Raw genomic sequence first — 23,124 nt, 5'->3', positions numbered from 1 at the left:
AATATTAAAAGCCAGCAGATACAAATACTGCAGCTGCTGACTTTTAATATAAGGACACTTACCTGTCCTGGAGTCCAGCGCCGTCCGCAGCAGAGCACGAGCGATCGCTCGTCACCCTGCTGCTCCCCCCTCCATCCACGCTGAGGGAACCAGGAAGTGAAGCGCTCCGGCTTCACTGCCCGGTTCCCTACGGCGCATGCGCGAGTCGCGCCGCGCCCGCCGATTGGCTCCTGCTGTGTGCTGGGAGCCGAGTGTTCCCAGCACACAACAGGGGGGCGACGGGATGTGACGCAATGCCCGTCTTTTGCCCGTGAATGCCGGGCCGGAAGTGGGTGCAAATACCTGTCTTTAGACAGGTATCTGCACCCCCCTCCCCCCTGAAAGGTGTCAAATGTGACACCGGAGGGGGGAGGGTTCCGATCAGCGGGACTTCACTTTAGGGTGGAGAACCGCTTTAACCACAGTTTATAGATTTTAGTTACCCTTTAGCACACAGAATTCATAGGAGTGTACATTACGTACATTTAGGGCAGAATCTGTCGTTTTTGTTTTTTTTAAACAATCTACCGAGCTGGCCAGAACCAGCTCTTGAGGGAGTCTATTCCACATAATTTTCACAGCTCTTACTGTGAAGAAGCCTTTACGTATTTGGAGACTAAATCTCCAGACGTAAGGACCGCCCCCTTGCCTCTGTATATGCAGCAAAGCTTGTTATTGTCACTGTGGAACCCAAGGGGTCAATCCTCTGCATTGTGTAAAAAGGTTCTGATCCTCCCCTTCTTCCACAGACTCCTAATCATTTCCTGATGAAGTCAGGCTGCACATGCTCAGTTTGGTGTGTATTGCTAGAGAAGTTTTTTTTTTGCTTGGGAGGATGCATGTGATCAGCACAGGGCCAATCAGCACTGTCCAGACAGAGGGTCAGGTGTCCTTGCAGTCTCATAGGCCAGTCAGAAAAGTCATCCTACAAGCTTTAACCAGTGCTTGGCTGGACACTAAAAAAAGTCACAAGACTGCTCTAACTGCTGATGAGAAAAGGTATTTAGCATATTTACTAAAATAATTGCATTTCCATGTTCTGTGTACTGTGGGAGACCAGATATAGACCAGATATAGTAAAAACAGGGTCCTGGGTTTAGTAACACTATAAAGTGAACAACTCAATACAGAGTTCCCTATATGGACCACTACTGTACATGTTGATCAAATCCCCCCTTAATCTCCTCTTCTCAAGAGAGAATCAATTCAGTTCCTCCAATCTTACTCCATAGCCGAGCTCCTCCATGCCCCTTATCAGTTTGGTTGCCCTTATCTGCACCTTTCTCCAGTTCCCCGATATCCTTTTTGTGGACTGGTGCCCAAAACGGAACTATTCCAGATAAGTTGTTACTAATGATTTGTACAGGGGGAAAATGATATGATATCTCTCTCACTGGAGTCCATACCTCTACTAATGCAAGAAAAGACTTTGCTCACTTTGGAAACCAGAACACCCAGATCCTTCTCCACCACTGATTCCCCCGTTTGTAATCCCCACTCTACCTGCTGATAAATCCTCTGGACTCTCCATTATGCTAAGAAAGAGCATTCATTTGTGGCTTTCGCTTAAAAAAAAAAAGGAGTCTTCTATACTCTCAGAAATCTGCCACATACAGTATATTATGCTTTTAGTGCAGTGGTTCAATGCCAACTTTGCTAAGATATAAAAAAAATGGCCACATCCAAAACAGGCATGCCCATAAATTATGTGGTAAAGATTTATTATCTATTCATCAATTATTATTCCTTGCAACAGATGTTATTAAAGCAAAATGGCAAAAATATTTTAAAATGGAAAAACCACTAATACAAAATGTTGAGTTTGTATGCAAAAAACCTTCCTCCTTTATTCACTATTTGTAACAAAAAAAAAAAAAAAACAAGTAAAATAAGGGCTAATAAACATTACATTAAATGTATAAACACCGTAATCTACAACGTCCAATATATCACAGCACATGTATGAAAGCATACATTTATCATTGTATTTCCTTAAAAGAGTGCAGTGTTGAAACATTTGATCTGCTTTGTAAAACACAGACTGTGTTCTTGGCATTTAATTAATATGTTTACGTTGGTAAAATTTATTCAGTTATGAACTAAAACTAACCAAACAAAATGGTTGAAAACCGCATAGACATCTGGCAGTTCCGGTAATAAATTATGTATTTTTTTCTCCTGTGGCAGGGACATTAGATTATAAATTATAAAATATTGGAGATGATATTTATATTTTCATTCCCCTGTTACACTATCAGCTGGCATAAAGAGATAAAGAGTATGACCACTGATCTCTATAATAAAATGGATAGGGATAAAATAAAAAATAAAGTTTTACTTGCTACATTATGTAAAATGGATTTGAGCGTTCTTTATTTAGATTTGCTTCTTCTATATGGGGATGGCAATTGGTGATTCGGATTAGGGCAGAAGGTCTAACTGTTGCTGCCTGTCAACTGTCTAACTTCATCTGCAAATGATACAGTTTCCCAGCTCCTGTCCTAGCATACCACTACCAGGTAACACAGCATCACTGTAATTTCCATTGCCTAATCACTGGGCTCTGTTTTCTAATCCTGTTAAAGCGGAGTTACACCCAAAAGTGGAACTTCCACTCATTTGTCTCCTCTCCACCTCCAGTGCCACAATTGACACCTTTTGGGAAGAGGGGGGACAGGATTTAAGCCTCTGGGGTGTGCAGTACCACATGTGACCAGAGGTGTGGGGGCGCGACTTGGAGACACTCGGTTGCCGAGTGTCCCCAAGTGGTCTCCGGCGAAACCCCCCCGGCTACACGCAGTACTGCATACACTAGCAGTGACACTGGAACGAATGCTCAGAGTTTCCATTGATTCTTATGGGGAAACTTGCTTTGATATAAGAGTGCTTTGGATTACAAACATGCTTCTGGAACAGATTATGCTCGTAATTTAAGGTACTACTGTAATTTATAGTTGGTCTTCGTGCCCATATTCAAGCATGAGCCATTCCAATCGACTTCTACAGTGTTCAGCATAAAAAGTAAGCTAAATTAATGTACAGCAAGAATTATTATTTACTTTTGTCACACACTTACATAAAAGAAAATATACATTAGAAAGTACAGAGACTCTGGCTAACATTTAAAAAGCGAACAAGACCAAACATTTGTAATGCTAAACCACTGGCCAAAAAGAAACATATCAATAAGGTAAGGAAGTATAATTAGATAGCAGCATCAGTTTCAGGTTAGGATGGCCAGACAGTCCACCAAGCTGATGGACATCATGTCAGCCTGATAGGTGGCACCGATGAGGCATGGACTGACTGCCAGTCGTTTTTTTGTGTGTTTTTTTACATTTATTTATTATTATTATTTTATTTTTATATTTATCAGCTCTGTTGGGGGGGGGGGGCTTTGGAGAGAGCACAGGGGTCTAAAACAGATCCCTGATATCTCCCCTTTGAGACAGGGAAAGGGACTGAGTAGGATGGCTTGGTGTCAAGAAGGGCAGCAAAGAACCTGCTTCTCCAGGAAAAACATCAGGGACAGACTGATGTTCTGCAAAAGGTACAGCGAGTGGGCTGCTGAGGGCTGGGGTAGTCATTTTCATCAGTCCTGCCTACTGTAAAGCATCTCAAGATCATTCACGTGTGGGGTTGCTTCTCAGCAAAGGGAGTGGGCTCACAAATAAGAACACAGCCATGAATAAAGAATGGTGAAAAACAGACAGACATACAGTTCACACTAATCCACAACACAAAACAATGTAGTAGAGCATGTTGTCAGTGACTGATCACGAAGCTTCAGCCTGTACAACTTGTTGTCATTCTTCAGTTTAACAAACCAAAATATATGGAAGCACATCCCCAAAACAAATAAAAATACCACATTATCATTAGATACACACAAACATCATATTCTTTGTAGGATATACACAACATAAATGCACACATACTGCCATTAAAGTTAAACTCCAGGCAGACACAAAATAAAGTGATATTAAAAGGCAGATTTTCTTTTTTAAATAACAAACATGTTATACTTACCTGCTCTGTGCAGTGGTTTTGCCCAGAGCAGCCCCGACCAACCTCTTCTCGGGACCCCCATTGACGCTCCTGGTCCCTCCCTCCTGCCAAGTGCCCCCATAGTAGCAGCTTGCTCCCAAGCAGCTGCTCTGTGTGTCCATTCACACTCAGAAAGCGGTTCCGCCCCCGCCTAACTTCTCATTGGCTCACTGGCTATGACTGACTTTATCGGGAGCCAATGGCTGCTGCCTCAGCCATAGGAGGAGGAAGATACTCAAGAGGGGAGTGCTGCACACAGGTTTTTTACCTTTATGCATAGAATTGCATAAAGGTAAAAAACCTTGAGCCTTTACACCACTTGTGTATCTAAAGCCAAGTTTTTTTATATTTCTCAGACAACAAGAGGAAGGATAAGGCTTCATGTACAATGGACATTTTTACAACCTCTCGAACGATTTACCCTGACAGATAGTAACTGACGTATAAAACGTCTGTTTTGACGCATTTACATGCTGCGTTTAAATTAAATTTAAATTAAAAAATTTAACTTTTTTTAAATAGCCAAAAATGAAAGACGCCTGTAAACGAAATGCGGCTAATTGCAAGTTACTGCGTTTAGATGCATTTAGCACTTGAAATGGCTGTAAACTCAGCTTCAGAATGCATTTTTTTGCATTCCAAAAAATGCCTGGAACTCAACTGCCTAGAAACGACTGTAAACAATCCTGTGTACATGGACAGATAAGATAACAGAGGAGAGTTCAGAGGCAGTTGAAAAAATTGCCCAACTGCTCCTAATGGCCCGTACACACATGTCGGACGAAAACGATCATCCGAGGAAGAATCGTACGATTTTTGGATCGTGTGTACACTACTTTCGAGAGCCGATCACAACAGTTCATTCAATATTATGCTATCGGACAAACCTGAAAATTTTCCTCGAACGATAACAGTTCGTACGATTTTTGTTTGGTCAGTATAGTTGTCGTCCGAAAATACATTACAAACACATTACAAATACATTATAACACATATCACGTACGAGAATTTTCATGACTTTAGTAACCTATTCAATTTCTATTTGCGACGATTAAGCGGAAAAAAGTCGTACAATCTGTTGCACGATATTCGGATCGTGTGTACGGGCCATAAATGTCTGTTTACCAGCAGCAGCGTACATGAGGCATTAGAACTCCTACCAGTTTTTACTGCTTTCCAAGGCTCCATTAGAGAGATTGCCTGTCACGTCCTGTCCCAGGGACAACCTTACCACTTGACAGGAGGTGAAGAAAACTCTCCAGCAGCAACACAGACAGAAGTAAAAATGCTTTTTAAGTAGCAGAAGGCTAGAAACTCTGTCAGCTTTTTACTGTTGAAGATCTTCCTCTACTTCTTTTCTGGTAAAACAGAAAGCAAAAGGCAATGTCTCCTACAGAGCCTCACTATTACAATCTGGCCATTGTCAAAGGAACCCAAGCCCCCACGCATTCTAATTTTTTGCCGATATCAATACATCAACTTCAGTGAAAACCTGTTCACTTACTACCCAATATATCCCACCCACTTACAAATGCCGTTGTAATGAGATAATCAATGTTGTTCACTATACCTATCAGTGGTCATAATGCCATTGGTGTATGCCCTCCGTTTTGAAACTCCCACTGATTAAAAATACGTCTAAACTAGAGCTATCCCAAAATGGCTTCACGTTTGTTTAAAATTAATCCAGCCTTTCCTCTGATAGTTAAAGAAAATTGGGCATTTGGCATTTATTGGCCGTGCCAACATTGGAGTTGCTGAGAGGGCAAAACAAATGCTTTGGAATTTGGTTAGATACTCTCTTGTTCATTCTGAGCTTAGGACTCAAAGAACTTTACTAAAAATAAAATCTTAGGGGGAAAAAAAAAAAGATTTTTCTGTTTTGGCTTTAGTATATTCCCTGTTCACTCTAGGTATTATATCGATCCTGGAAGCTTAAAACTGTGTACTCTCGGTCACAGCTTCTTTGTAATACTTACCATTCATACCAAACACTCTGCACAATATAACCCACTTCTGAGCATCAAAGTATTCTTCTAAGTGATAAACACACCATGATGATTCTTCCATTGGCCCAATGAAAAAGAAATAGAAATTCTTAAACAAGGGTCAAAGCTAGCTTCCAGCTGTGGTTGCTAACACGGCTACCCCTGTTGCTATGCCACTGCTGACCCACATGGAAAAAAGGCATGTTTTACAGATAAGATTCCATGCTGAATTACAGGCACGGTCCCTCTCTTAACTTCTTCACTCCCAGAGCTTTTTTCTCCACGTCAGAGATGAGTTGATTCTGTACAAGGAAACTTTTTGCATATCCTACATGATATATGGAAGTATGTTGAATATATATTTTTGTGGAAGAGATTTGTAGTAGATGTCAAGGCATATATTTTATTTAAAAATTTTAAACTAGGAAGAACGCAAAATTCCAAATAGTTTGTGTAATGCTCCAGAAGCAGTTTTTTTACATAATTGGATATTTACACAAAATATGTTGATCAAAGTCTACTAAGACTTTACAATGACATCACAAAGGTGTGCATATAAATGTAGCAGCATACAAAGCTCAAAGTCAAAGCTCAATTTTTAATTTAGGACAGTGCAACAATTTCCAGAGTATTTAATACATTCCAAGCATGTGACGCTTCGGCTCATGTGCAAGATTAAAACTGGCTTAAGACTTCAGAGAGTAGTGGTTAATGATTCTTACTCTGAATGGTCTAAGGTTATCAGTGGTGTACCCCAAGGTTTAGTGTTGGGACCCTTACTTTTTATTATATTTATAAATGATGTAGGGTCTGGGATTAAGCCCATGTTCACATATGTACGATCTCAGACACCTCATGTGATTTACTCCTGCACGGCAGGTGCAGATCACATGCGATGTCGGTGCAATGCGAGTTCAGCCATACAGTTGTATAGCTGAATTCACAATGGATTCCCACGAAAATAGTGCCGAGACTTTTCCTCGCACTAGAATAAAAATCCTTTGTATTAAGAGAGGCATGGACTCCAGGGACAGCGGAATATCATTTTGCCCCTGTACAAATTAGTAAGACCTCATCTGGAATATGCAGTTCAGTTTTGGGCACCTATTTTCAAAAAGGATATCAGGGAACTGGAGAAAGTGCAGAGAAGGGCAACCAAACTGATAAGAGGCATGGAGAAACTTGGCTATGAGGAAAGATTAGGGGAACTGAATTTTTTCTTTCTTGAGAAGAGGAGATTAAGGGGGGGGGGGGTATGATCAACATGTAAACCTACATAAGTGGTCCATATAGTGAATTTGGTGTTGAGTTATTCACTTTAAGGCTATACTATAAGAAGGCACACTTTAGATATGGAAGCAAAGAGATTTACCTTCATATACAGAAAGACTTCTTCACACTAAGAGCTGTGAAAATGTGGAGTAGACTCCCTAGTTCTGGCCAGCTCAATAGAAAAGAGCTATATACATTCCTAAATGCACAAAAAACATAACTGGATAATATTTAGAGGTAATAAACAACGGAGGTAGTTGATGCAGGCAATATTTAATTTCCTCATGGGAGTTCCGGTTGGATCAACTGTGGGAATAGGATAGTGTATATGGAGGTTTTCTATTTGTGAGTTTTTTTTACTGCTTGAACTGAATGGACTAGTGTCTTTTCAGCCTATGTGGCTGTGGGTTAATGGGAGGCTAGATCAGATGACGGGTAATCTGATTAAGATAGGGGGAACTTGACTCAGCCCCCTACACACCTCTACAGCAACAGATAATTCTTAATAGTGATCTATTGCTGCCTTTTAGTGAGCAATAGATCACTAATCTGATGCTCCAGAGGGAGGCAGAGCAGAGCTGGGAGAGCTCTGCCATGCTCAGAGAGGACTACAAATGAAATCCAAACGACATCAGAGCACGGTGCTACAATGAGTGCTATACAGTAACACTCGTTTTCCAATATTTTGCTCCCTGAGGACTTGGAGAATGCAAAAAAAATGAGGGCAGGCGATGCAAACTGGCGGTACAGGCTCAGGCCTATATTTCCTTTGCAAAAATCCAGGCCCAAGTACCAAGCTATTGCTTGTAAAAGCCTCAAGGAGTAATACAAACTGTATTCTATACTGTCGTTTACACGTGGCCTGTAATTATCACTGAACTACAAGTTAAAGTCTAATCTATCAAATAACAGATCTGCGTTTGCACATTTACAAGTAAAAAAGACAGATGATTAAGCAATGCAGCACCTTTTCTTCTGGCTCACTGTCATTGCCCCTCCCAGAGTAACCTCTCTCATCGTCTGTCTCCCTCCCCACCCCCTCCTGTTTATGAAGGCTCAGGAAATACCACAGAACACATTCCGCTCTCCACCAGTGAAAGGAGACCATGTGACCTGCAAGGACCTGAATTTCTCACAGAGAGAAATATTTCATTTCAGGAGTCAGGCACATGGAGGCTGCACCACCTCCTCCTCTCCCACTTCAAGGATCAGCATTTTTTTTCCTGGCGAACATACTGCGCTTGTTTCTTCCCCTGAATCTGAGGCTGAGTCTCACTGCATGTAGACTGGCTTCCAGCCCTAACAAGCCTTTCATGATCTGACCAATTCACGTCACTGTTGCATTCTTCCGAGAAAAGCATTTCAGGTCAATAATCTATGTCCCCATTCTCCTTCACTGCTCAGACCAGACAGACACAGAGAATGATAATGACACTCATTTAAATGGTTCTCAGCCTTAACAAGGTTAAAGTGACGTAAAAACCTTGTTCAACATGTATCCGCCGATAAACTTTACACATTCATCCACGTAGTGTGTAATTTCAATATTAGTGCACTTTGTATACGCATATGAAAATTTCAACTTTAAGTCAAAGTTCAAATATCAAACTACCATGTGTTCAGACCATTGTATTCATCAGATGACCGATCTTTTTTGCAGTTTCACATTTCCTTCTTAAAATAAACAATTCTCATGTAGCTGAAAGCAGTGTTCAAATTTTATATGGCATTATGCAAAGGATAAACACAACCAGCATGGATGTGAATTACTGGTTTTATCCATAAAGGAAGAAGCACAATACTTTTATTCAAACTGGACAGATGGCAGTTTTTGTACTTTTCTAAACGACTAATTTCAAGTGGCTGGCTTGCCATGCACCACGTATTAGGCAGTGATCATAGACACGCAGTAGGTGAGCGGTCACTTACTACATTCTGATTAACTGGTACGGTTACATTTGGGTTTTTTAATGTGCAGTATCAAAATAGAGTTTATAAAAAGAGTCTTCATATGAAAGATTGTTGGGCTAGAATTTTAGCTACAAATCTGGCAGCCATCTCTAAGGGTGATAAAGTATGGCACAATTTGCTAAACAGTCATGGTCGTTATATTGGCATTGCAGTGACCCACTAAATTGTCACACATAGAACAGCCTTGTACTTACTGATACTTTTAAATAATTATGAAGATTCCAAGATCTTCTTCACACTATGGTTTTTTAAATATAATTCTTTGAAGACAAATTAGCACAAATAGGAGGGCATCATATAGCTCAGTGGTGTTATTGCATATCTTTGTAGTACGAAACACCTTGATTGGTGTTTAGTACTACAATCAGACCCACAATCAGAGCAAAACGTAAAATGGTATGAATGTGGAAACTGGCAACAATAAAGACTGCAACCTCTGCAACCCTTTTCCCAGATCACCATTCCGAATTAAAAAAAAAAAAAAAAAATCAAGGTTTCAAAATCAAAAGTTTCTCACTGTGGTTAAAGAAAAAAATAAACAAGTAAATTCTGCATACTTTTAGAGCATGTTTCGCTATTCAAACAATACTCTACAATCAAATGGACAAGTGAGAGCATGGGCAGTTCATCCCTACCAGCACCCAAACCTCAAACCTAATGCACTACTTTTTGAAAAAGATCTACACCAATGCTCGATAAAACGTAAACACGGGGATCCTGAATATAAGTCAAAGGTCTTGTTCCTTAAATTTTTGTGAGCACCAGGTTTGCCTGCACGGGATACACAGATTTTCCATGCATCCGAGTGCAGGCAGTCCCATTCATGTCAACTAGAACGCAGCAGCTGAGCAGGCACAGCCGCTACACCCAATCTGACTTTAGTGTGGGTGTGGGTCACCGAACTCAGACAGTGTTAGTACAGAGACATGCACCTGCACCCACATGATGTCAAATCGGGAGCCGCGGCTGTGTCTGTGCAGCTGATGCATCCCAACTGACCTGAATTGGACTGCCTGCATGGGGATGCACAGAACACCTGTGGATCCATTGCAAGCAAAACACGTCCCTCACACTGGTGTACGCTTATAATATGTCCATGTGAACGAGGCCTTAACCTAAAACACTTTAACATGTTATTTTAGAAGTTATTACTCTTTTTTTAAATTTGCAGCTTTCATTAAATTCAAGATTTTCGTTCCTTCACTCCATGGTATGGGGTAACATACGCATAGTTGTTTTCTGCATTGAAATCTGTCACATGCGCCCCAGATGGAGAAAACAGGGGACTATGCAGAAACACTTTGCACTGGCATTGTTCACTGTTGTCACTTGCAGAAATCGGTCTAGAATATTTATCAGCCAATGCTGGAGCAAATGCATATAGAAAGGAAGTGCCTGAAAAGGGCATGGAGGCTGGAGAAGATCAGCAACAATAAATGAAAACAGTATTTAAAAAAATAAAATAAACATAGTAGTTGTTTATGACACACCTGGGGTTGATTTAAGGCAAATAGACTGTGTGCTCTGCAAGTGCAATTGCTCCAGAGCTTAGTAAATGAGGGAAAGCTCTGCTGATTTCCATGATACAATATTGTGCAGGCAGAATTTGTATTTATTTTTTTATTTCCTTTCCTTTATGTATTCTTTACAAAGTGAAGCTTCACCTCATTTACCAATTTACTAAGCCCTAGAGCAGGGGTCTCAAACGGGCGGCTCTCCAGCTTTTGCGAAACTACAAGTCCCCATGAGGCATTGCAAGGCTGACAGTTACAAGCATGACTCCCTCAGGCAGAGGCATCATGGAACTTGTAGTTCCACAACAGCTGGGGCCACCAGTTTGAGACCCCTGCTCTAGAGCAACTGCACTTCAAAATACACAGTCTATCTGCTTTCAGTAAATTAAACCCATAAAGCACCACAGATCACATCAAACAAAAAAAAAAAAGCTTTCAATTTTCTCTTCTCTAACAGGTAAATACCCTTTGTGCATGTAAATACCAGTAAGAAGTTCAAAACTTTTTTTTTTCTACTTTGTTATTCTACATAAAATACACAGTGCCAACTGAACAATACACAAAAAGATAAACCATAAAAAGAGAGTGCCCACGCAAATTACAAATTAGACAATAACCTGACTTACTCTTATGGTTCTTCACAGCAGTAAATGCATACACAGAACATTTGTGTGGGGTAATTGTGTATTAATCTTATGAAAAAAATAAGTTACTGTGGGTAGTTTTCTGTTTATCATTATTTAATGTGAGGTGTATTAAGAGAAGTTGAAGCTAAAAGACACTCACCTGCATGCCCCAGTGCATTTAGACCAACAGCTTTTCGCTCCCTTCTCTTGCTCACTTGCCTAAATCCATTATCCTGCAAACAATGAGAAAAACAACACATGATATAAAAGACAAGCGTTCCCATATACAATTAACAGCTCAAGTACATTGCTGCTTTTATGTGACCATATTTTCACTGCCAAGGGCATAGAAAGTGACATCTATTAAAAGAAAAAAAAAACACACACACACACTAAAATGAATATATAGATATACTTATTGGACCACATAAGATACTCCACATAAACTCCTTGCATGCTCTGGCCTTTAGCAAGGTCACGGTCTGTTCAAGCTTCCCAACTTTACACAATGCCAACTTAAAGTGTTACTAAACCCAGGACCCTGCATTATTATTATTATTATACAGGATTTATATAGCGCCAACAGTTTGCGCAGCGCTTTACATCAGGGAAGACAGTACAGTCACAATACAATCAATACAGGAGGGATCAGAGGGCCCTGCTCGTTAGAGCTTACAATCTAGAAGGGAGGGTCAAGTGGAACAAAGGGTAGTTAGCTGTGAGGGATGATCAGATGGACTCAAATGAAAAAACAGTTATGTGTGGGAAGGGTAGGCTTCTCTGAAGAGAAGGGTTTTCAGGGATCCTCTAAAAGCTGATAGAGAAGGAGATAGATGGATAGATTGGGGTAAGGAGTTCCATAGGCATGGAGAGGCTCTAGAAAAGTCCTGGAGACGAGCATGTGAGCAGGTGATGAGAGAGCTAGAGAGTAGGAGGTCTTGAGAAGAACGAAGAGAACGTACAGGTTGGTATTTAGAAACTAGGTCAGTGATGTAGCTGGGGGCAGTGTTGTGGATGGCTTTGTAGGTAATTGTTAGTATTTTGAATTTAATTCGTTGGATGAGCGGAAGCCAGTGGAGGGATTGACAGAGAGGAGTAGCAGAGACAGAGCGGTTGGTAAGGTGGATTAGTCTGGCAGCAGCATTCATGATAGACTGAAGGGGGGATAGAGTATGCAGCGGTAAGCCAATGAGGAGGGAGTTGCAGTAATCGAGGCGAGAGATGACCAGGGAGTGAATCAAGAGTTTTGTGGTGTCATTGGTTAAAAATGGGCGTATTTTGGAGATGTTGCGAAGGTTGAGGCGGCAAGATTTGGACAGTGATTGAACGTGAGGCTTAAAGGAGAGTTCAGAGTCCAGGACTACTCCTAGGACCTTGACATGTGGGGATGGGCAGATAGTTGTACCATTAATTTTGACAGAGAGATCAGGGGAAGAGGCACGTGGGGGAGGAAAAATTATAAGTTCCGTTTTGGATAGGTTGAGTTTGAGGAAGTGGTGTGACATCCAAACTGATATATCCGATAGTAAATTAGTGATACGTGAGGAGAATGAAGAAGTGAGTTGAGGGGTAGAGAAATAGATTTGAGTGTCATCAGCGTAAAGATGGTATTGGAAGCCGTGGGAGGCTATCAGCTGACCCAGGGAGGAGGTGTAGATAGAAAATAGGAGAGGTCCAAGAACAGAACCTTGGGGGACCCCAACAGAGAATGGAAGAGGAGAGGAGGAAGTAGAGTTGTAAGCAACGCTGAAGGTGCGGTTGGATAAGTAGGTGGAGAACCAGCGAAGAGTACAGTCACGGAGACCAAAATTGTGGAGTTTTTTGAGGAGGAGTGGGTGGTCAACCGTATCGAAGGCGGCAGAGAGGTCCAGGAGTAGGAGCACAGAATAGTGTCCCTTAGTTTTGGCTGTTAGTATATCATTTGTTAGTTTTAGGAGAGCAGTTTCTGTGGAATGTTGAGGACGAAATCCAGACTGAAGGGGATCATGGAGGTTATTTTTAGCAAGGTGGACGCTCAGTCGGTTGTAGACTAGACGTTCAAGGAGTTTGGATAAAAAGGGGAGCAAGGAGATGGGGCGTAGGTTGTCAAGATTGGACGGGTCCAGTGAGGGCTTTTTTTTTTTTTTAAACAATAATGTTTATTAAGATTTTCACATAGAAAACAATAGCATCAATGATATTTGTTATTAAACTTACATATGTTATGTTAAACAAAAAGAAAAAAAGAGAAATCGTCAGATAAGTTACAGTAGCCTGACAGAGTTATACTGTACTTTAAACAGCGAACAGTTTGTGTGATGGAGGTATTGCTTACTAACCCCGACACCCCAATTTGGGAGCTAATTGTGTCAAGGGCTCATATGCAACATGGCCAATCACCATCCCAGATATATCTCTTGGTTTTTGCGAAGAGGGGATGGGAACAAATAAGTATTTGCACATCAGAATAGATAAGCGTGGCAGTACGAGAAACAATAGAACAGTGAAAAATGACATTACTGCACATGTTATTTGAAGGATATAGACATTATTACCTAAACAGGTTCTAAACTGAATATGAAACAGACTAAGGATAAAAGGAGTAGTTCTTGAGAAGCTCCAGTGGATTAAAGTGTTAAACTTCTATGATCCTTGATCCATAGTGCCCAGTTTTTATAGAAAGACGGGGTGGTCATTTTAGCTTTGGCGAAAAAGAATTCCATTCGGAAATGATTATTTAACAGAATGATCAGGTCCGACAGTGTGGGTGGATGCAGTGATTTCCACTTCTTTGCAAGAGCAAGACGTGCAGCTATTAATATGTGAGAGGCCAGTAGTTTGACATGTCCAGGCCAGGTAGGGATCGAGAGCCCTAGTAGAAGATCCAGTGGAAGAAGGGAAGAGGACATATTGCATACCTTCAGAATAAAAGTGGACACTTCCTTCCAATAGACTTTAATGTGGGGGCAATCCCACCAAATATGTTGTAAGGTTCCCACTTCGCTACATCCTCTCCAGCATAGAGATGAGGTTGTAGGGTAGATAGTCGCTAGTCTTGCTGGGGTAAAATACCATTTGTGAAACAGTTTTTGAATCGATTCCCAGTGGGAAGTACAATGTGAAATGCGAAGGGGCAAACTTACGGCCCTATGCCAAGCATCGGGCATAGGTGGATTATCCGTGAGTGATGACCAGAAGGTGATCGAGGAAGAGGGTAGATCTGTGGTGGGTGTAGATAACAAGTTGTATGCCAGAGAGATTCCCTTGACTGAGGGGTTGGGGGTCTCATAGAATTTCAGAAGAGAAACAGGTAAAGAGTCTTCATCCTGTATGTTGATTTTAGACAATATTGATCTGATTCTAAGATACAGGAAGAAAGTCTTAGAGGAGATGCCATATTGTTGTTGCAGGTGAGAGAACGTATGTAGCCCGGAGGCAGAGAATAGCAGCCCAAGGTTGTTGAGTCCTTTACTGGACCAGGCAGTAAGGGATAAATCAGGTGAAAGAATTTCAATCGATTTGATGGGCAAACGATGAAGGATAGACCTAGGAAGGCCTGTTGAATGCTGTGTAGCTGCTGACCAGACCCGTAGAGCAGCTGTTGTTGAGCCCAAATACTGGTGAGGGGGTTTGAAGTTCAGTAAAGTGGCTGCAAGAAGTAGTTTAGTGTCCACGTTGAGGGCTACTGTTTCAATCTGAGTCCATAGTTTATTGGAAATGGGTAACCACCATTCCCTGAGTTGGTCTAGAATCACTGCTCTGTAGTATGCTTGTATATTTGGTGCTCCCATACCTCCATGGCGTACCGGAGTGAGGAGAAGTAGTGACCTCAGCCTGGGTTTCTTACGTTGCCAAATGAACGTGTTTATTATACCTTGCAGATCTTTTAACTGTTGGGGCAACATAGGTAAAGGAATCGTGCGAAACATATAAAGTATGTGAGGGAGCAAATACATTTTCGTTTGAGCAATTCTGCCTGCCCAAGAGACAGGAAAATGGCTCAAGTCTTTGGATATGTGCAGAAGCTTCTCTCTTAGGTTTTCATAATTCACTTTTAATAAAGATTTGCTTGGAAAGGTTAGGTGAATTCCTAAATATGGAAGTGAGAAACTAGAGGACCAAATAAAGGAGGTTTCTTCCGAAATTTTTCGTTTGACATGTGGGTCGATACCTAGGTCTAATAGGATGGATTTACTATGATTGATCTTGTAGAGAGAAATTGAGCTAAAGCGTTCTAGGATTTGTTGAACAGCCAAGAGGGAAGATTCTGGATTGGTTAAAGTAATGATAACATCATCGGCGTATAAGCCCAGTTTGTGTTCTATTTCCCCAATCTTGATGCCCGTTACTGACGGAGCCGATCTGATGGAGTGTGCAAGAGGTTCCATCACCAGGGCAAAGATCAAGGGAGAGAGAGGACAACCCTGCCTTGTGCCATTGGTAATTATAAAGGGATCGGATTTAATGCCTGAGGTCCAGACTCTCGCACTGGGAGAGGAATAAAGGTTCATGATGGCCGTTAGGAACGTTCCGGCTAAGCCAAATTTGCGAAGGACTGCTTCCATGTATGCCCAATGGACCCTGTCGAACGCCTTCTCTGCATCCAATGAAAGGAAGAGAGAAGGCGCTCGACAGTGCTCCACCCATTGTATTAAATTAATGAGGCGTCTGGTGCCATCAGAGGCCTGTCTGCCAGGCACAAAACCTACCTGGTCGGGGTGGACTATCTGGGGAATAACCTGAGAGAGACGCTGAGCTAATAGTTTGGCATATAGCTTAGTGTCTGTGTTCAGGAGTGAGATTGGGCGATAATTGGCCGGGGAATCAGGGGCTTTGCCCGGTTTTGGTAAAGTAACTACTAGGGCCTCCAAGGCTTCTTTTGGAATCTTGCCGGAAGTTGCGTAATGATTGAAAGTGTTACAAAGATGGGGAGCGATCAGGTCTTGGAAATGTTTGTAGTATTCATTAGAGAACCCGTCTGGACCTGGGGCTTTATGTAGGGGCAATTGTTTAATGGCTCTTATAATCTCGGCGGGGGTAAAAGGCGACGACAGGGCTTCTAGCTGGGTAGAGGAGATGGAGGGAAGTTGAATAGATGAGAGAAAGGCTTCAATATCCTCTTGTTTGGGTGGAACTACCGTATCTGAGTCTATAAGGTTATATAATTTGGTGTAAAAGGCACTAAATTCGTTTGCTATATCCAACGGGTTGGTTAAACGTTTACCCTGGGGGTTTGTAAGGAAATGTATTTTTTTCTGAGCTAGTTGTCTTTTAACCTGTTTGGCCATGAATGCTCCTGGTTTATTGGCTGAGGTATATATTTGGAGTTTCAAACGTTTAATGTAGTAGTCAAATTTGTTGTGAAGATGTTCACTAAGCTGGGATCTGAGGGTCTTTAACTCAAGGGACAATTTGGGGGATGGACATTGTTTGTTAATTTTATCAAGATCATAAATCCGTTTCAAAAGGGACTCTGTAGTGGCTGAGTGTTTTCTTTTATCCTGGGCACCCATTTTTATGAATAAACCTCTTAGAGTAGCCTTGTGCGCATGCCAAAGTATAGATTGATCAACACCTGACTGCACATTTCTCTCAAAGTAGCTCTCAATCTCGGATCGAATTGCGTCTGCATGGGTGGGGTTAGTGAGAAGAGACGTATTCAATCTCCATACAGTATGTCTTGGAGAGTGGGAATGGGGGAATAATTTAATAGATACAGGGGCGTGATCAGACCATGAGATTACGCCTATGTTTGCCTCTGTAACTGATTGGAGTAGGTATTTATCTACAAGAAACAAATCGATACGAGAGTAAGATTGCTGGGCATGGGAGTAGAAGGAGTAGTCTCGCTCCTCACCGTGAAGGCACCTCCAAGGATCAAATAGGTCCTCATTATGTAATAAAGAGGATAGTGCGGAGGGTCTTCTTTTAAGAGGGTTGGAAGTGTCAAGATTTGTGTCAATAATATCATTGAAGTCTCCACATAACACCACTGGATCAGACCTGTATGGGGTCAGTTTGGAAATCAATTTGGTATAAAAGGATTTTTGCGCTGTGTTGGGCGCATATAAGTTTACTAATGTGATGCGACGATTTTCAATTGTCGCAGAAACAATCAGATATCTACCATCCATATCTGCTTCACAGTGATGCAACGTGAAGGTGACCGAGGAGCTGATCGCAATCATGACTCCTCTTTTCTTTTTGGGTGCATTGGCAAAGAAACAGTGTGGATAACGCTTATGTGAGCATTTAGGAGGATTATGTTGGGAAAAGTGCGTCTCTTGCACGCAAAACACATCAGCTTTTTGTGCCAGGGCCTCCTTCCACAACATATTACGCTTAAAAGGGGAGTTCAATCCCTTGGCGTTGAGTGAGACAATTGTGATGGCCATAATAGTAGATATTACCTGGGTAGGAGTACGGATGGAGCGAGACCACACCGGAGATATCAGACAAGATAGATTAACACTGGAATCAAATCTGAATGCCTATTTATATAGTAGGGGTAAATAAGCAGTTAGTCATGGAAAATTCAACCAGAAACTTCTGTAACTAAATAAAAGGTGTAACACAGTATAACAGATATAGAACTAGAACAGTAACAGATGTGCACAGCACACAACAACCTGTAGGGGTGGAATCAAGGTGAATATACGCCCTTGCCGGATCCAGTGTATTTAAGGAACCGACGGTTAAAGTAATAAGTGTACTCAGTCCTTATCCGGAGCCCTATTGCGTGGTGTTGGTGGACGAGGTTGGGATCTCAAGTGCCCTGCAGCATCATTTGGAAGAGGAAGGAACCCCCAATTGGTCAGGATTTTATACCCTTCCTTAGGCGTAAGGATGGGTATGGATTGTTGCTTGTAGGTGACCAGCAATTTGGTGGGGAAGCCCCATTTGTAGATAATTTTACGTTCCTGGAGAATGGAAGTGATCGGATTGAATGCTTTGCGCATCTCCATAGTTGCTTTCGATAGATCACTGAACATCAGAACATTGGCGTACGGTGCCGGTAGAGGTCTGGTGGTTCTGGCAGCTTGGAGAATTTGGTCTTTCACATGAAAATAGTGTATTCTTGCCAGAATATCTCTCGGGGTGTCTGGAGGGAGGTGTGCAGGTTTTGAGATTCTATGGGCCCGATCAATTGTTAGATCTCTATCGTTTAAATGAGGAAGTAAGGTAGAGAACAATTGCTGCAAATATTGGGTAATCTCATTAGGCTTAACCGTCTCGGGCACACCTCTAAATTTGATGTTATTGCGCCTTGAGCGGTCCTCCAAGTCTGCTAATTTCAATTTTATGTGGCGAATTTCTGATGTGTGGTGATCATGTGCATCTAACAGTTCGTTATGCGCTGTAGCATGGTCATGCATAGTATCTTCCAATGCATCAGCTCTTTCTTCTAGGCAATCCACCCTGTCATGCAACTGAGACATAGATAATTGCAAATCCCTATGTAGATCTTTTTGCAAGGTTAACAGCATTGATTTCAACATAGCTTCCGATACAGGATTGTCTGACACAGGGATGGACGCTAAAGCTGGAACGATGTCAGTGTCTGACACAGCATTAGGGGCATTAGCCCATAGCTGCCTCTTAGGCAGGGGTTCCTTGATGGGGGAGAGCGCAGGGGATGATGCCAGTCTCTTACCTCTTTCTGCGGTGTGCAGTAAGGGAGGGTTGTTGGGTAAAGGCATGGTGTCCATGTCCTCCCTCAGATCCTCTCCGGGAGGTAAAGCGCGGGGATCCACCGTGGAGATGCTATGCATCTCATTGCTGGAGCGGGGCGGAGTGCTTCTCCTGTTCCCGGCCTCGGCGCCATCTTGATTTTTTTGCATGGCCGCGCTCGAGAAATAATCCGTCAGACGGCGGGGAGCTGGCGGTTTATACCGCTTCTGGGGCATGCCCGGGGAGGTCCTGAGCTGTTTCTCTGCTTGTGCGGGCGAAGTGCGGGTCGGTTAGTTGCCGCGAGTTGCTACGGATCCAAGCAGCGGAGCGGAGCTAAGGACTCAAGCTTCCATCCGAGTCCGCAGCAGGCCACGCCCCTCCAGTGAGGGCTTTTTAAGTATGGGGCTGACTAGTGCATGTTTCAAAGAGTTAGGGAAGATGCCAGAAGAGAGGGAGAGATTGAAGATGTGGGTTAGAGAGTGTAGAATCGAGCCAGAGGGCGAGCGTAGCATTTGCGAGGGAACAGGATCCAGAGCACAGGTGGTAAGATGGACGTTAGCAAGTAATTTAGCGACCTCGTCTATAGTGGTGGGGTTGAAAGAGGGAAGTAATGACTGTACCTGTAGGCATGAGGCGTGAGGCGTGGAGGGTATCTGAGGGTATCTGAACAGTAGAGATCTCGTTGCGAATTGTATCAATCTTCCGCTTGCATTCACTATATCTCATCTCCCACAGTACACAGAATTATTTTAGCAAATATAAACTGCTAAATACCTTTTCTCATCAGCAGTATATTGCAGTCTTATGATTTCTATCAGTGTCTGGTTAAAGCTTGTAGGATGAGATTTTATTCTCATTCATTGGCCCTGTGCTGATCACATGCATCCTTCCAAGAAAAACTGAACATGTGCAGCTTGCCCCCAAGGCTCTGTTCTATCATGAGATGGTTTGGGGACAGTGGAAGAAGGGGAGGAACAGAAGAGAGAATCAAAACAGCCTTTTTACGCAATGCAGAGGATTAACCCCTTAGGTTCCATAGTGAGTATAACAAGCATGCTTTACTGCATATACAGACTGATTTTACTGTTGTGGGTTTAGTAACACTTAAGAGTTTTGTTAATTAAAGCCTTACATAACAGAGAATAGCAAAACCCCAAATAAATGGGGAAAGTCATTCATGATGCATCATTTTGCCTAGTTAGGCCCATAGGTAAATGAGTTAGCGCCATCAAACCTTTTTAAAGAACATTAGGCATTCAGACAGGTAAGACAATCAAGGGAATGGTCTATGTTCTAACTACAGAGGTATACGTTCACCTGCAAGCAAAAAGGTGTACAACTGGATTTTCCAGACCAATCATCACTCTTCCCCTGGTATCACAGGTTCTTTTACTCAGTGAACAAGGATTCACAAGTGTGCCTGTTTTTGTGCATGGATATAGAATATAAATGACCCTTAACCTATTGTACTCCTCACTGACTAATAATCTAAGCGTTTGTGCACACAGAGGGTTTTTGCCCCTATTGCACAAAAGCCAAATTTTGGGCATAAAAAAAAGGAGGTTCAGACTGTCAAAATCAATGACTGGCTGAAATACACTGCAGCAGGATGCTGTTCCAAGCACTACTCAAGCTTAGGGTGTATGTGTTCAGTGACAACAGATGCAAGAAAGCTGCTTTTAGGGCATACCTCCTTGGAGCACACGCTGCCCTAAAAATGAGTACCCAATGTTATCAGGCTGCACTTGTGCCTTCTTCTTGCATCCAAAGGTTTTAATGCTGTATGGGATAAAGCACCTCTGTGCAAAAACCCTTCTAGTGGTTCTCCTGATATAACAAAGCTTTGGGGCACTCTGCACATGCTCAGTTTGGTGTGTATTGCTATAGTTTTTTTTGTATTTCTTGGGAGACTGCATGTGATCAGCACAAGGCCAATCAGCACTGTCCCGACAGAGGGTCAGGTGTCATGCAGCCTCAAAGGACAGTCAGCGGAAAATGAAAATTCCTCCTACAAGCTTTAACAGACGTATAAATAGAAGTCACAAGACTGCACCAACTGCTGATGAGAAAAAGGTATTTAGCAGTTTACATTCACTAAAACTATTGCATTTCCATGTTCAGTGTACTGTGGGAGACCAGATTTAGTGAATGCATGGTACTGGGATTTACCAAAACCAAGTACAAAATGGAATATAAGTAAAAATGCATAAAAGAGTCTCCTGCCTCTCATGTTGCAGAACCCTTGCATTCCAGATTTGTGCTCATTCAATGCATTACGTTATGTTCCCACTGTAAGAAATGAGATACCAATATTAAAAACTCAAGTTGTGTCAGGTCTACTGTGAACTGTTCTAAAATATAAAAAACACACAGTCCGCTAACATGATCTGCGACTCTGTACCACTTATTCAAGAAAATAGATTTATATTATTTATAAAACGGAGCCCACAAATCCTCCTCTATAATACCGAGCTTCTGATAAGGAGTGCTCCTTCCGCCACTTGCGTTTTGTCGAAATCTCAGAGAATGATTTCCTAATAAAAAAAAAATTCTCCCTACTACTTTTAAAACATGAAGGCAGCTTTATGTTCTCTTTGCAGAAAGTTATGGAAGATGCCTGTGAACGGTATAACATTTCCACCGAGCAGATCTTCCAAAACAATGCCATGATTGTTATAGCTGAGGGGTGGAGGGAACACAAACCATGAATCTATACCTCAGCAGTGTGCTAGCAGTGGGAAGCTGGAGGAGCGCAGAGTATCTGCTGTGAGGAACTGCCGACACTCCTTACTGATGTTTTGTTTCTTAGCTCTGGAAGTTAACCCTTTGGCAAGCCTACAGTAGAGGTCTCTGTTGTGATTCCGTCACAATTGGAGAAAGTAAATGTAGAATCTCCCAATGCTATCTGTCAGAGTATCATTTCCAGAGGATTGTGTCACTGTTAATTACACTCATCACCAATTTACAGCTCTATTCTATGTGTTTCCCCTTCATGCCCCTAGATCAACAGAGCTTTGAACTCTGCGGCTACATTAATCGTGGTAGGATATTTTGAATACGCCGTGCGGCAGTCACCAAATGAGCTAATCATCTGTCCATGAGCAGACTGCTAATGTTCTTCTGGAGTGCCAGGGACCAGCATAGCGTCCAATGGTCAATTTGCAGCCTGCTAGCAAACTCATCATTTAGCATCCCTGAATACAGGATATCAAAATCTGAAAGTAACAAAAACACAGGAAGAAAAAAAAGGGAAGAACGTGAGAAGCATACGAAAAAAAATTAAAAACGTGGAGACACAGGTGTAGGTCACAGTAAGGGGAAAAAAGTAGTTAATCCACTGCTGATTTTGTATATTTGCCCACTGACAAAGAAATGATCAGTCCAATTTTAATGGTAGGTTTATTTTAACAGTACAAGACAGAATACCAAACATATCCAGAAAGTCAAATTTCAAAAAAGTTATAAATTGATTTTGAATTTTAATGAGTGAAATTATTATTTGACCCCTTCGCAAAACAGGACTTGGTACTTGGTGGCAAAACCCTTGTTGGCAATAACAGAGGTCAGATGTTTCTTGTAGTTGGCCACCAGGTTTGCACACATCTCAGGAGGGATTTTGTCCCACTCCTCTTTGCAGATCCTCTCCAAGTCATGAATATTTCAAGGCTGACGTTTGGTTACCTTGAACCTTCAGCTCCCTCCATATATTCTCTATAGGATTAAGGTCTGGAGACTGGCTAGGCCACTCCAGGACCTTAATGTGCTTCTTCTTGAGTCACTCCTTTGTTGCCTTGGCCGTGTGTTTTGCATCATTGTCATGCTGGAATACCCATCCATGACCCATTTTCAATGCCACAGTTAAGGGAAGGAGGTTCCCCCCCAAAGATTTGACAGTACATGGCCTGTCCATTGTCTCTTTGATGTGGTGAAGTTGTCCTGTCCCCTTAGCAGAAAAACACCCCCAAAGCATAATGTTACCACCTCTATGTTTGACGGTGGGGATGGTCGCATTTGACC

The 23,124-nt window shown here is 42.1% G+C and overlaps 1 protein-coding gene across 10 annotated transcripts in view; it reads right to left on the bottom strand.

Annotated features, from left to right (window-relative positions):
• Positions 1-23,124, bottom strand: part of ZMIZ1 (zinc finger MIZ-type containing 1) — a 423,333-nt gene that overhangs the window by 181,488 nt on the left and 218,721 nt on the right. For all 10 annotated transcript variants that reach the window (XM_040320615.1, XM_040320609.1, XM_040320608.1 and 7 more), the window contains one exon: positions 11,618-11,690. The gene's annotated coding sequence lies outside the window, so the exon portion shown is untranslated. The remainder of the gene's footprint in view (positions 1-11,617; positions 11,691-23,124) is intronic.

This window comes from Rana temporaria, chromosome 8 (genome assembly GCF_905171775.1).
Source record: "Rana temporaria chromosome 8, aRanTem1.1, whole genome shotgun sequence".
Lineage (NCBI taxonomy): Eukaryota > Metazoa > Chordata > Amphibia > Anura > Ranidae > Rana > Rana temporaria.
Note: the sequence above shows the minus strand (reverse complement) of the source record. Positions and strands in the feature narration are given on the sequence as shown.